This window comes from Oncorhynchus keta, chromosome 33 (assembly GCF_023373465.1).
Source record: "Oncorhynchus keta strain PuntledgeMale-10-30-2019 chromosome 33, Oket_V2, whole genome shotgun sequence".
Classification (NCBI taxonomy): domain Eukaryota; kingdom Metazoa; phylum Chordata; class Actinopteri; order Salmoniformes; family Salmonidae; genus Oncorhynchus; species Oncorhynchus keta.
The window spans coordinates 18,731,396-18,747,576 of NC_068453.1; the positions used below are offsets into that span (position 1 = coordinate 18,731,396).

Below are 16,181 nucleotides of genomic sequence, written 5' to 3' on the forward strand. Positions count from 1 at the left end.
TGTGCATCCTTTCAAGCACACACTTCTCATTAACCTGTGGTGAATTATTCAGTTTTCAATGAACAAATAAGGTTTTATAAGTAAGCTGGTTAAATAAAGCGCAAAATTATTGAATGTTATATTATTATTTGTGCCCTGGTCCTATAAGAGCTCTTTGTCACTTCCCACGCGCAGGGTTGTGACTAACTCACACTCATTATTATGTTAAATAAATGTATTGTGTAGTGTGTGTATGGCAGTCTGATGGCAAAAAAACTACATTTTAGAGTGCGCTGACCCTGGGGCCAGAAGCAGTACGCAGCTGGAGGTTGAATGTTTGAAGGTGTACGGAACTATAACAAGTTTGGGAACCACTGCTCTAGTAGAATGCCCGGCTTTTGCTCTGTCACACTCACAACCATAAGCTACTTTCTGTAATTAGCTTAAATAACTCAAATAATGATCTTGTGAGTTTCCTGTAATAATGAATGACAACAGACATGTTGATAGACGTAGTATGAACCAGCCTTTAGTCTTAATCTCTAGTTGTTTAGTACACGACTGTATTCACTGTTTAGCGCTTGGCCTCACATGTGAATCCTTAAAGAGATGGGTGGGGCTGACGCTTAAGAAGGTGTGAAAGATGTTGAATGGGTGGAGACAGAAGAGCTCCAGTAGGTGTAACAAAACATTCCACGACCATTTTCTCAACTGGGGTTACAAGTTTAGCAACTTTCAAAGCAGAATTACTTTTCCAATGTTTCTCAACTTGTGTGTATGATATACCATTTTCTAGCTCTAAGTCTACTTTTATCCAATGTAAAAAACACAGTTTCAAATTTTGCTACATAAGACCAAATCGAGCCGGTCGGTCATATTTAATTAAGAGTTTGTTGTAATACATGTGATTTCCAGTGTTCTGATTGTAACACTTGGGTTGATGGTCACTAGACTAGAGGCTGTATGTTATGGATTAAACGCATAACTGCTGATATGGTTGACGGCAGACTGAAGGTACAAGGACAGAGGATACACTGATTATTATTGTATTGTGTGAAACACTGTGATTCTGTAGCAGCTGACAAAGTCACTGCCTTTTGACTTCCTACAAGCCTCGTCCTGATACAAGGGTGTTTCCAGAGCAGGCCAGTTAGACATGTTCTCTGCTTCTTTTTGATTGCCTATCTGCGACTGCTGCTCTCTTTTCTTCACTTGGAACTTTCTATTATATCACCCCTCCCTCCTTTCAGGCGAGCCTGGATCTCAGCGAGAGAGGAAGGAAATCCTCTGTATTCCCATGTTGATCGCTTACACGCAGAGGGACGATGAGAATAAGCTGGGTTCGAGGGCTGGCTTCTTTGCTGGCCATGGGCGCTGGAATACTCTACATCACATCCATTAAGCGGGAGGTTCATTCTCATGGGGAAAGACTGCAGAGGGCCCATCAGAATGACTCGGTCAGGGGTCAGGACATGCTCAAGAGGCTGGAGAAGATGGAGGCTCACATTGAGAAGCTGGGTGGGTATCAATTTCCTTCATCTGAAAGTGCTGTGAAAAAGTATTGGCCCCCTTTAAGATTTTCACTATTTTTGCATATTTTTTATCCTGAGTGTTATCAGATTTTCAACCAAAACCTAATATTAGATAAAGGAAACCTGAGTTTACAAATAATACAAAAAATGGACACTTGTTTTATTTACTGAAGTTATGCAACATCAAATTCCTCAGTGTGAAAAAGTAATTGCACCCTTACACACAATAACTGGGCTCCCGAGTGGCACAGCAGTCTCAGGCACTGCATCTCAGTGCAAGAGGAGTCACTGGTTTGAATCCAAGCTGTATCACATACGGCCATGGTTGGGATTCCCATAGGGGTGGGCACAATTGGCCCAGCGCCGTCTGGTTTTGGCCGTCCATTGTAAATAAGAATTTGTTCTTAACATACTTGCCAAGTTAAATAAAATGAGTGTGCACATGAGAAGTGACTTCAGTTCATGTAATGAGCGTTAACAATGGTCGTGGAGTGGCGTGGTCATCACCTCTTAATCAGGGAACAGGAGGGGACTTAGCTGTAAATATAAATAGCAGATACATTCCATTACAGCTGTGCCATCGTAGGTTTGGACAATGAATTTCTCTAAATTTAATCTCAAAATTCATAAAGTCAAACGCAGACTGCGCATTTTGCCCACTTGACACATCAATGTAGCTCATGAAACATTCTGGAATGAAGCCCTGATCATTCACATACCTGATAACTGACAACTGCAAGCAGACTGGTGGCACCATAGGTCCCAGAGCGGTGGGGTAATTTTTACCTTCGGGGGCCTGGAGTTTTTCCTTATATGCTAACCTAACTAGGAAAACTCTGGACCCTATAAAGTATGACAGTGATTAATCAGTTGTAAAAACGTTTTATATGGGCTATGATGGGACCCGTTTTTCCTAATCAGGTCACATGTTTTTTTTTTACTCTGTCAAATTGCAGCTACCTTATATTTGTTCATAAATTATATTTAGACTGGATTAGGAGGGGGATTTACTCTACCCATAGACAACAACGAGCTTGCGTTATGCATGTTTGCATCATGCAGGCCTATGCAACTGTAGGCCTAAACCAGCCCAATTTTGAATTTAAACTACATTTTCTCCAGACACACAAATGGACAATAAATACATAACGTTATCAATTAGTTTACGGACAGGTCGCATAGGATGTGAAGTTATTCAGCTGCTCTTATTAGTAGCCTACAGTTGATCAGACTGAAAAATACTCCAATTTTCATCCCATACAGCATGTCAGATTTCTAATGTTTAGGTGCAACGTTTATGTAATGAGCTTTTGCTTGTGTCTGTGCGGAGTGATTATGTGTTATCATCTTTGCTAAATAAATACCGGAGTATAGTGGTACGCCTAATGGAGCGAACGAGAATAAATGTGTTGCGTCAACCGCTCTCTTTTATCTACAATTTAATGGATGATGCGATGGAAGCTATCAAATCATTCGGAATTGTTTACGACATCCTAGAAAAGACAGTCGAAAGTTCAATATGTTTAGCAAGTAAAGCGTTGTAATGCGCAATTACCTCTGCAAGCTCATTGTAGTTGCCCTTGTAGGCGGAACTTTCCCTCTCGCCGTGTCTTCTTCTATCGATGCAGTTTATTCCCAGAAATTTGAATCTGATGTGGGCATTTATACGCTTATGCTTTTGTTTTGCCATTTAGCTGAACGATCGATGTTCTTCGGGTCACTGTACCCACCTTTCGACCAAGGCTCAGACTTTCCAAAAAGCAGGCAAGGCAATACAGGCAGCTTGATGAAAGTCTCACTGTTAACCAGCTATACTTTTGATACCTGTTGATATTGAACGCCCTCACATGTTCATCCTTCTTCATGAAACGGATCTCAGGCAGAGGTTGAAACTGGATTTTAATTTGCATCTTTTCCATGTACCCCAGAGAATGAAAGGGGTTTTCCCGCAAAAAGTCCACAACATTTTCGGCAGCGTTGGACATTCTACCATTCTGATGCAGAAAATTGCACACTCGCAAGGCTAACTTTTAAAAATGTTAAATAAAGTTCTAAAACCAATAATTGTTTTGATAATATATCTCTTCCATCAACTGTAATTTTAAAAAACGAATTTGAATTGAATAATATAAATAAAATGCTCAACTATTACTCTTCACTCTGTCTAATATAATATATGCCATTTAGTAGACGCTTTTATCCAAAGCGACTTACAGTCATGTGTGCATACATTCTACGTATGGGTGGTCCCGGGAATCGAACCCACTACCCTGGCGTTACAAGCGCCATGCTCTACCAACTGTGCTACAGAAGGACCAACAATGACACCAAGCTTCTCAACACATATAACCCCCACAATGCTCTGTGGCACAATTCCACACACTAGGTTCATTCTCTGATCCCAATTATATGATTGGATGGACAACATGTCAGTTCATATTGCCAAAGATTTGATTGGTTGGAGGAAGTCCTCCGGAAGTGGTCACAATTACCATGTATGTCTATAGAAGGGGGTGAGGCCCAGCAGCCTCCGAGGTTTTGTATTGAAGTCAATGTAGCCAGAGGAGGACTGAAGCTAGCTGCCCTCTGGCTACACCATGGTGTGACCTCAGAAAGTGCTTTTGAAGTTACTTTAGACCTTCATTGTAAAACAGTGTATTTGTATAAATTATTTGGTGACATATGAATATATTTAGTAGTCTAAAAATTATCACTTTTTTAATGTCTATAATGTTTTTATTTTTATGAACTTTCACTGAGGAGGATGGTCCTCCCCTTCATCCTCCGAGGAGCCTCCACTTGTTCACATACTGTACCTGGACTAAAGGCTGCCACTGTTAAACCCTTAATTTAATTGAGAACCAATTTGAGTCTAGCATGAGCCTACATCTAGAGTTGATTCCCCCCCAAAAGTTATTTCACACGTCACAGGGATGATTGTGAAAGGGAATTTGTGACTTGTTCAGGAAACTAGGCATATGTCACACATCACTAGTTCATAGGAGAAGCATTTGAAAGTAAACATGAATTTTGGCAGAAATGCCTTCTGGAACGTGAACTTTCATGTGCGTAATAAAAGATCCATCCATAAATATGAATAAAAATGTAAAATACGAGACTAGTTGGTTTAACCACGGAAAAAGACTTTCCTGTTAGGCATTATTGGCTGAGATAATGAATGGGCTGGACTTTGGATTGGTCTGCCATGTAGCATGCTTCTGTCTATGACATAAACTGCTCAGTATGTGTTGATAGTCCTTTCTACCGCGCTGTTTTTGAAAGATGCAATGTTAGCCATAGAGAACTACAAAAGTTTTGCTGCTTTTCTCAACAATATTGATGCCCTGAATTTAGCAGGCGCTATCGACAGATCACTTGGAAAAAGTGATGGGCTACTTTCTGCACACACCACAGTCAATATGAAACAAACTTGACACAATGCCGGCCAAATAAAATGTAGCTACAATCAAAATGAAGTTAAATGGTTCCAGTCTGCCGTGAAGCATTCATCCGTGTATACGAGTAAATGTCATGCTACATTTTCAGATATTATTAGTTTCTAATTTTGTCAAAGTTCTTTTCATTGCAAGTTAAAGTTAAAGCATACAGTTAGCTAGCTAGCGAACGTTAGTTTTCTGGATCGCTAGCGAATGCTACATGTGTGATCTGTGTTGAAATATTACTAAAATCAGAAATCCATTTGCACTGCTAGTTATAATGTTAGCAAGCTACAGGTACGAGAATGTTTGTTTTGGTAGTAACATGAGTTGGAAAGGTCCCGGTTCAATGTTTAGCTAGTTAGCTAAATGTTTTTTACATTTCTTTAAAAAATATATATTTCACCTTTATTTAACCAGGTAGGCCAGTTGAGAACAAAATTTCATTTACAACTGCGTCCTGGCCAAGATAAAGCAAAGCAGTGCGGAAAAAAACCCACATGGGATAAACAAACGTACAGTCAATTAAACAATAGAAAAATCGATGTACACTGTGTGCAAATGTAGTAAGATTAGGGAGGTAAGGCAATAAATAGGCCATGGTGAAATAATTACAATTTAGCATTAACACTGGAGTCATAGATGTGCAGATGATGATGTGCAAGTAGAGATACTGGGGTGCAAAAGAGCAAGAAACATAAATAACAATATGGGGATGAGGAAGTTGGGTGGAATATTTACAGATGGGCTGTGTACAGGTGCAGTGATCGGTAAGCTGCTCTGAAAGCTGATGCTTAATAAGAATGTTGTGGACTGATTGAAAAACTAGTTTTAAAATCGGAAGTTTACATACACTTAGGTTGGAGCCAGGCGTCCTCGACGGGATGAGGTCAATATCCTTCCAAGATCCCCAGGCCAGGTTGATTAGAATAGCCTGCTAGCTGAAGTGTTTTAGGGAGCGTTTGACAGTGATGAGGGGTGGTCCATAACGGACGCAGGCAATAAGACAGCAGAGGTGTATTTAGAGGGAAAGTTGGTCAGGATGATATCTATAAGGGTGCCCATGTTTACGGATTTAGGGCTATACCTTGTAGGTTCCTTGAAATCTGTGTGAGATTGAGGGCATCTCGCTTAGATTGTAGGATGGCCGGAGTGTTAAGCATATCCCAGTTGAGGTCACCTAACAGTGCGAACTCTGAAGATAGATGGGGGGGGGCAATCAATTCACATGTGGTGTCCAGGGCACTGCTGGGGGCTGAGGAGGGTCTATAACAAGTGGCAACAGTGAGACACTTATTTCTGCAAAAAATAGATTTTTTTGGTGGCTTTCCTAAGCCAGAATTCAGACATGGCTAGGACATCATGGTTGGCTGAGTGTGCTAAAGCAGTGAATAAAACAAACTTAGGGTGGAGGCTTCTGATGTTAAACCAAGGCTTTTACGGTTACAGAAGTCAACAAATGAGAGCGCTTGGGAAATAGTTGTAGTATTGGGGGCTACAGAGCTTGGGTTAAGCTCTACATCACCAGAGGAACAGAGGAGGAGTAGGATAAGGGTACGTCTAAATGCTATAAGAACTAGTCATCTAGTGTGTTGGGAACAGAGAATAAAAGGAGCAGATTTCTGAGCGTGGTAGAATAGATTCCGAGCATAATGTACAGACAAGGTGTGAGAACAGTGAAGGAAACCTAGGCATTGAGTGACAATGAGAGAGGTTGCATCTCTGGAGGTACCAGTTAAGCCAGGTGAGGTCTCCGCATGTGATCATAGGGTCCAATGAGCAGCAATAGGTAAGTCAGGGAGCCGTTCCGTAGTCGCTACTACGCTAGACGAGCGGGAGACACGACGTTCAGAAAACTAGCAGGCCGAGGCAAGCAGATGGGTCTTCGGCGACATCGCAACGGAAAACCCTGTTGAAGCCACATCGGATGATTACGTTGGCAGACCAGTCGTGATGAATTGGTAGGGCTCGGTGTCGACAATAAAGGGTCCAGGCCAATTAGCAAGATAGGTATTGTAGCCTAAGAGTTAGCTGGTATACATTCGTCGGCTAGCCAGGAGATAGCCTCGAGCTAGGCCTATCTGGGATTTTGCTTCAGGACAGAAGCGTTAGCCAGTAATAGCCACTCGGGTGCAGCTAGCTAGCTGCGATGGTCCAGTGTAATGGTCCAGAGCTTGCGGCAGGAATCCAGTGACGTGGTAGAGAAAAGCAATCTGATATGCTTCGATATGCTCTGGGTTGATATTGCGCTGTGCAGACTGGCAGGTATTGACCGAGCTAAAGCTGGCTGGTGTCCGAGCTAAAGGTGAAGACTGCTACCAGTGGATAAAAATGACTACTAGCTAGTAAGGTGGCTAGCTGCTGATGGAGTTTCCAGTTAAAAAGTATAAAAATAGCAGATCCGTACCATATTGGGGGAGGCGGGTTGCAGGAAAGTATATTTAGTTCTTAGATGGAAAGTGAGATTAAAATACATACAGACAAAATGAGAAAGACCATATACACGGGACAAGACAAACACACATTCATCTTGTCTGGATTTAATAAGTTGTCTGAACATGTCTAAACATTTTTACATGTCTAAACAAAAGACTCCACTTCACCATATGATTGCATGACCCATCAAGGCGATTATGACCATCTATTGTATTTCATGAACATGTGTACTGTACATGTCTAGACAATAGTGACCCATCCACTTAGCTAGATGTTACTGGGGGTGGCTATAGCATTTTCTTCATATGACCCATCAATTTAGTGTGTAAGCGTAATCTATAAATTACCAAAATGTATAACATATTTTTATCTGGAAACTTTTTTCTGTGTTTACCAGAGACGGTTGTAACGATTGACCTCCTCTTCTGAGGAGGAGTAGGAAGGACCGGACCAATATGCAGCGTGGTACGTGTCCATGTTAATATTTATTTAAACTGAACACAAAATAACAAGAGAATGAATGAAAACTAAACAGTTCTGTCTGGTGCAGAGACAGGAAACAACTACCCACAACCCATAGTGGGGGAACAGGCTGCCTAAGTATGGTTCTCAATCAGAGACAACGATAGCCAGCTGCCTCTGATTGGGAACCATACCAGGCCAAACACATAGAAATAGAAAACATAGAACATAAAACATAGAATGCCCACCCCAACTCACGCCCTGACCCAACTAAAATAGAGACATAAACAAGGAACTAAGGTCAGGACGTGACAACGGTAACGTAAAGAACAACATGACCTGCACCAAAGTTATATTAGGATATTGGCCAAGGACAAGAAGAAGTGTATTTTTACCAAGTTTTTCACTATTGCAGGATACTACTTTTAGTATTGAAATCTTTGGTTGTTTACTAAACAACTTACTCCGTTTAGCAGGTCTTCACATTAGAATCCTTAAAGAGATGGGTGAGGCTAAGGCTTAAGAGGGTGTGAACATTTTTTTTTTTAAATTTACCAGGCATGTCAGTTAAGAACAAATTCTTATTTTCAATGACAGCTGAGGAACAGTGGGTTTAACTGCCTGTTCAGGAGCATTTGAGGATTTCAGGAGGATTTGAACTTGCAACCTTTCAGTTACAAGTCCGCCACTCTAACCACTAGGCTACCCTGCCGCCTCACATTGCTGAAGAGGTGTTGGCAAAGAAGGGTTGTCTAGTAGATGTACAAGGGCCATTTTCTACCAAGTTGATCAACTTTCAATGCAGAATTACTGTCGCATTGTTCCTCAACTGCAGTGTATAAAATACAATTTTCTAGCTCTGAGTCTCTACTTTTTCTCATGTAAAAAACACACTAACATTTTTTACAACATAAAACTGAACTGAGGCTGTCGGTCACATTTGTTCTCAATTATATAAACAAATAAAGGATTAGAACAAATCTATAAAATATGGCCAATAATCATTTTTAGAATGTTCTTTAATCCTGCACACTGTTGTTTGATGTACAAAATGTGTTACATTTAGATCTACCAACTTCTGTGTGCCAAAATGTGCCACATTGTTTACTTTGACAAATGTACAACAGTTACTTCAAGGTAATCCTCCAAGGCAGAACAAACCTTATTAATCAACTTTTTTTTAAATCAAATGAAAACAGTAGTTATGTAAATGAGGTCATAATCTGTGTGTATCAAAAGGAGTGACTTTAATTGATTCTGGCAGCCTTAAACTATCTGAAATACACAGAAACAACCAATTAATGTCAGTTTGATGAGCAGCTGTCTTGTGTCCACAGTGAAGTCAGTCAACAACAGGATCAGTCTGAAAGAGGGGCAGGCTGTGAAGGCTACCGAGGTCAAGAAGGAGAGGAAGGTGGTGAAGAAGTTGTACCCCAACTCAGCTCTGTTTACAACCTGGGGTGATGAGCTCTCAGAGGAGGAGCAGAAAGAGGCAGAAGGGTTGTTTCAGATGTATGGATACAACGCCTTCCTAAGTGACAGACTACCCCTGAACAGGGAAATCCCTGATACTCGCGATCCTAAGTAAATCCTTTTCCTCATCTCTCTGCCACCTCTGCCCAAAAATGATGGATAACTCAAGACTTCTGAATTCTAACCAGTCTGTTCCATAGCGCTCATCCGAGGTCAATTCCATCTCCAGCACTTTTAATGCAATTTGACAAATTACATTGAAATGTACTAACTTTAAGAGTGAAACAGCAGCTTTGGTGAAGTGACTGAATGATATGAGGTGGACCAAATGTTTTTGTTGTGTCTGTCAGGTGTGCTAATCACCAGTACCCCCATGACCTGCCCACCATCAGCGTGGTGTTGATCTACTTGGACGAGGCCCTGTCAGTCATCAAGAGAGCTGTCCGCAGTATCATAGACAAGACCCCCCAACACCTCCTCAAAAACATCATACTGGTGGATGACCACAGCTCCAATGGTTCGCCTAATTTGTTTATGCCCTCTGCTCTTTGTCTATGCTCTCTAGAAACATTTGAAAGTATATTTGAACTCAAGTGTGGCTTTCAACTTTTGTTGTGTACCAATGATTTGCAAGTGTCTGCTTTCCCAGAGGACCTAAAGGAGAAGTTGGATGCCTACATCAGATTCATCGATGAAGAGCGTCCGGGCCTGTTGAAGAGAGTGAGACACCTGGAGCAGCTCGGTCTCACACAGGCCCGCCTCTCAGGGTGGAGGGAAGCTGAAGGAGACGTGGTAGCCATCTTGGATGCGCACATAGAAGTTCACGTGGAATGGTAGTCTGAATGGTTTATATTATAAAGACATTCAGTGATATTTTTGGAGTCTCCTTTAACACAATGTTTTCACTCTGTGTTTCTGTGAACAGGGCGGAGCCTCTGTTAGCTCGGATAAAGGAGGACCGCACGTTGGTGTTGACGCCGGTGTTTGACAAAGTCCATTTCGATGACTTGAGAGTCACACGTTATTGGCCGAATGCAAACGCCTTTGACTGGGCCCTGTGGTGTATGTACGAGTCCTTCAGACCTGAGTGGTATGCCTTACAAGACGAGACACAGCCAGGAAAGTGAGTTGTTTGTGATTTCATCATCGGATGATAGTCCTGTTTCACAAGTCTGTTTGAAAAGGCAAAAAGGAAAGCACAGCTTTGGGAGGAAAATAGTACCTAATATTTACAACTGTATCGTTATTTTGCGTTATCTATTCATTAAAATGAATGTCACATCTCCCATTTTAGAAATGACCATTATGTGTTGTGTATGTTTGTCAGGAGCCCCTCCATTATGGGCATACTAGTGGTTGATCGCCTGTTCTTTGGGGAAATTGGTGCTCTGGATGGTGGTATGAAGATCTATGGAGGTGAAAATGTTGAACTGGGCATCCGGGTAAGCCCCTCTGCTGCAGTTTATGAATGAATGTTAGCAGAATTGCTTTCTGTTCTTGAGCCGTTCAGTTTGAACAAGCCAATCTACGTCCAAAATCGCGACACTTCAGTCCATATCTATAAACTCGTACTTGTCTCTTGGTGTTTGGTGTGTCTAGGTGTGGCTGTGTGGTGGAAGTGTCGAGGTCATACCTTGTTCTAAAATAGCCCACATCGAGAGGGCCCATAAACCCTATCTCCCAGACCTGAGCATTACAATGAAGAGGAATGCTCTGAGAGTGGCTGAGGTCTGGATGGATGAATACAAACATAATGTCAACATCGCCTGGAACCTCCCACTGAAGGTACTGTACACAACAAACCATTCAAAAAATAGGTTTTGTAGTAGGTTTCCTATGGAATAACAATCATCGCTGTTATGCATGCTTTGTGTTTGAAAATAAGTAGACTAGACAGTCAATATTATAAGAATGGTCTATTACTCATTGCCATAATAAAGATCATAGGATCTTTGTAAAATTATGGCGGTAAGCCATCATCAAGTGGATAATAGGTGGATTGCTCATACAGCCTGTGTTTCTGATTTACAAATCTTCCTCTTTCTCACCACAGGATCATGGCATAGACATTGGGGATGTTTCAGAGAGGAAGAAGTTGAGAAAGAGTCTGAACTGCAAACCCTTCCAGTGGTATCTGGACAATGTGTATCCAATGTTAGACCCCTGGGTGACTTGCTTGGTTATGGAGTTGTGAGTAATGCTAAAATGTTACTGTTGTTCTGGAATTTCCTCATCAACTATGTTTGGTGCATGTCATTCTTTTTTTCAATTGGATGCAGGGTCATAATTCCAACTCATTATTAGGATAGGAATTTGCACTTTTATAATTGTTTAATCTTGGTCCATAAAATCAACAGCTGGTCAATGACCTGAAGATGGATCTCTGTATAGATCAAGGCCCAGTTCCGGGGAACACACCTATTTTACATGGATGCCATTATTTTGCTCCACAGGTTTGTAGAATCATTGCTTAGTATTTTAGAATTTAACTAGCGGTATAATATGGTCCATCCCATAGCAGAGCCGGGATTCAACCCATACCACAATGCAAAGTACTGTCAATACCACAGACACAGAAAAGTCCAAATTTCTATCCTCTCTGTCCAGAACTGTTATTATCGAGCCAGCGGGGAGATCTACATTGGAGGCATCAAGTCTCACAAGTACAACAGTAATCGCTGTCTGTTGGACATTGGCACTCAAACCCCAGGACTGTATGAGTGCAAGGAGGCCAAGCAGAAGGGATTCCACATGCTCTGGGAATTTCAACAGGTAAGCACTCCAACATGAAATAGGGAAATTGATGCCTATTAACTGTTGGAAACATGGGAGACTTTAGTGACTTTAAAGACTTTAGTCTTTGACTTTAGTGTGATGTTGTACAGTGGAATGTTTGCTGTGTTTTACAGGGAAAATCCATCCAGAACAGACAGACAAAGAGATGTCTGGAGATTACCCCAGGGGAGGACACTGATTACAAGCTCATCATTCAGGAGTGCAGTGGGCAGCACTGGCTAATACGGAATGTGATAAAAGACTTCTGATACACTGAGATAGTTAGGCCTACTGTACCAGAGACAATACAGCGGGGCTGTAGGAGTTATCCTGCGATCATAAGCAAGTGGGAAGTTGGTATTTACCACAAACGATTGGTAAAAATCCACTTGAACACCCCTCCAACTGGTAATTAACAGTGGGAAACTCTGGGAGATTACCAGTGGGAAACCTCTGACGTCACCTACTAAGGAAATTACCTTTTTAACAGCAGCATTGTCAGTAGTTAAATGCAACAAGAAAACATTATTTACACAAAGTTTTTGAACACTCATTTTTGTACAAACACGATAGCTGTACTTATAGTTTATGGTTGACGCAGCTTGTTGGCCGTTAGCCAATCTGAGTTTCTCAACGAGTTCAAAGCACGTGAATACATCCAACTGATATTTACGACTTCACAACTGGTAATTACCACCTTCCCAGTTCTTTATGAACACAGCATTATCATTACATTTTGAAAAGCCAATCAGTGGTCAGCAGTGAGATGACTGTGTGATCTTTTGAACTGCTGGTTGGACATGGCTTCATGGGGACATATATACAGTTTCTTCACAGAATGTGGAATGCTATTGAGCTGTGTTCTCCTTGGTCCTGATTGTAAATGCAGAGAAATAATAAATATGATTCCTGTATATACGCTCATTTGTGGTTTGTTATTGATTCACTGTAGATTTACACCAAAGAGGCTTATGGAATATTTTTCTGCATTGACATGGTATAGAGCTGAGTTGACATCAGTGTAGTTTTGAAGAAGACCCGTCCTCGACTGCTCTATGAGCTCTCCGAGATGATCTTATCCCATGGATGGCCGGCCCTCTCTCGTACAGCTCTGGTGGCAGGGAGGTATACAATGCATTCGGAAAGGATTCAGACCCCTTTACTTTTACCACATTCTTAAATTACAGCCTTATTCTAAAATTGAATTGTTTTTTTCCTCATCAATCTTCACACAATAACTCATAATGACAAAGCAAAAATACATCATTATTCTGACCCTTTACTCAGTACTTTGTTGAAGCACCTTTGGCAACGATACAGCCTATAGACTTCTTGGGTATCAGGCTACAAGCTTGGCACACCTGTATTTGGGGACTTTCTCCCATTCTTCTCTGCAGATTCCCCCAAGCACTGTCAGGTTGGTCGCTGCACAGCTCTTTTCAGGTCTCTTCAGAGATGTTCGATCGGGTTCAAGTCCGGAATCTGGCTGGGCCACTCAAAGACATTCAGAGACTTGTCCCGTCGGGGAAGCCATGGCGAGCTGACAGCACTGGCGTGAGCTTCAGCCATTCCGTTACTTGATGTCATCGCTGTGAGCACTCAGGATTAGTGCTCAAAGCTGCATTCTGCTTGCTGCCAGAGTTGTTATGCTAGAGTGGGGAAGGAAAATAGAGGTCAGGGAATGATGTTCTGTCAGCAAGGTGAACCTCCATCCGAACGGGTAGGTGTGGAACTTTTTGATCCAGAATACCCAATGCTTCTTTCTCAATCTGCGGGTATTTCAGTCCTTGACATGCAGGCAATGGGCTCATCTTCTCCTGCAGGTGTAGAGTGACACGACGGCCCCAACTTCATATGGCGAAGTGTCACAAGCCAGTTGAATTGGCAAGGATGGATTGAAGTGAATCAACACCTTATCAATCAACACTGCCTTTTCTGTAGCACAGTTGGTAGAGCATGGCGCTTGTAATGCCAGGGTAGTGGGTTTGATTCCCGGGACCACCCATACGTAGAATGTATGCACACATGACTGTAAGTCGCTTTGGATAAAAGCGTCTGCTAAATGGCATATATTATTATTATTATATATTTTCTTTCTTGAAAGTAGCGTCACACTCCTTTGTCCACGACCAGAGTTTGTTCTCTCTCATTAACTCATGCCAGCTTTTTGATTAACTTCCGTAGTAGTTCAGGAGGCCCAGGAATGACTTCAGATGGCTTACATTCTCGGGAGCAGGTCCCTCTGCAATGACTGTCACTTTCGATGGGGCTGTGTGGAGAACGTCAGCATCAATCACATGGCCTAAGGAAATGCACTGCATGCATGAAAAAGTTGCACTTGTCTTTTTACGAACATGTAAGCCTTACTCTTCGAGATGATTAACCCGTAATAAACATTCATAGAAAATACAAGTGTTATACATCGGCTTAATGATAAACGTCTTGTTAATCCAGCCGCTTTGTCAGATTTCACAAAGGCTTTAATCCGAAAGCATACCATGCGATTGTCTGAGGACAGCGCCCCTCTTACAAAAGCACACAAACATTTTACAACCAAGTAGAGGACTTACAGAAATAGCGATAAAATTAATTACTTACCTTTGAAGATCTTCATATGGTTGCAGTCACAAGAGTCCCAGCTACACAAAAATGTTTGTTTTGTTCATTAGTTGGCACGTTTTGTTCAGTAATCCACTAGCTCAAAGGCGGTCAAAACATGCAGATGAATACTGTCACGACTTCAACCGAAGGTAACTCCTCTCCCTGTTCGGGCGGCGCTCGGCGTCGCCGGTTTACTAGCCGCCACCGATCCCTTTTTCCTTTTCTGGTTGTTTTGTCTGTGTTCCTTTTCACACCTGGTTTCATTTGAGTTTATTTCTGTGTGTATATATGCCACCTGTTGCCTGCCTTAGTTCGTGCAGGATTAAGCTTGTGTGTATTTGCGCTCGATTATCTTTGATGTTTATTGTTTTCACTATTTAGGCACGTGTATGTAAGTGTCGGAACTGTGGTTGTTCCTCCGTGGGTTGGCACGAGTTTCTGATTCTTCGAGAGCGTAGTTTTGGATTTTCGTCTGTGCCATTTTTGTATTGTTGGACTAATATATATATATATTAAACACGCTTCTCAAAAATCCCTGCTCTCCTGCGCCTTACTCCTACACCTCTCACCGAGAAGCACCTTATCACAAATACATCCTAATAGTACCGGTAAAGTTTGTAGAAACATGTCAAACGATGTTAATAATTAATCATCAGGTTATCAATTGTCTAAATAATTGATAATATTTCAACCGGACAATAGCGTATTCAATAGAAAGGAAAAACAAAAAAGGGCACGCAATCGGTCACGAGCGCAAACCAGCTCTGCATTCTTCCTCAGTCCACTGACAAAAAGTTCTCATTCTAATTCCTTTTTCAGAAAACAAGCCTGAAACAATGTCTAAGGACTGTTGACATCTAGTGGAAGCCATAGGAACTGCAATCTGGGTCCAAACCCATTAGATACTGTATAGGCATTCAATTGAAAATTGAAAAAAATCCCACTTCCTGGATGGATTTTCCTCAGGTTTTCGCCTGCCATGTCAGTTCTGTTATACTCACAGACATTATTTTAACAATTTTGCAAACTTTAGTGTTTTCTATCCAAATCTACCTATTATTATTATTATTATTATTATGCATATCCTAGCTTCTGGGCCTGAGTAACAGGCAGTTTACTTTGAGCACGCTTCTCATCCAGACGTCGAAAAACTGCCCCCAAGCTATGAGAAGTTAAGTCTTTTACATTTTAATAATTTAACAGACGCTTCTATCCGGAGTGACATACAGGGGCAATTAGTGTTAAGTGTAATCTTCCCTCTAAACTGTGTGAGTGCCCATGCACGCAGTAGCAAGAGATTGACACACAGCTCCCCAGGACTGCTCAGCCCACAGAGAAGCACGAGATTGAACTTCACTCTAGAGCATTAGTCACCAACTGGTCGATCGCGACCAATCGACAAGGTATTCCTCGTCGATCGACAACCATTTCTGTAAAAAAAACAATGATAAAGCCTTGTGTTCTTCTTTCTTTTTGTCTCGGGCTG

General features: G+C 41.6%; 1 pseudogene; it reads left to right on the plus strand.

Annotated features, from left to right (window-relative positions):
• Positions 1-1,147: 1,147 nt before the first annotated feature.
• LOC118365977 (probable polypeptide N-acetylgalactosaminyltransferase 8) lies at positions 1,148-13,018 on the plus strand (annotated as a pseudogene).
• The last annotated feature ends 3,163 nt before the right edge of the window (positions 13,019-16,181 follow it).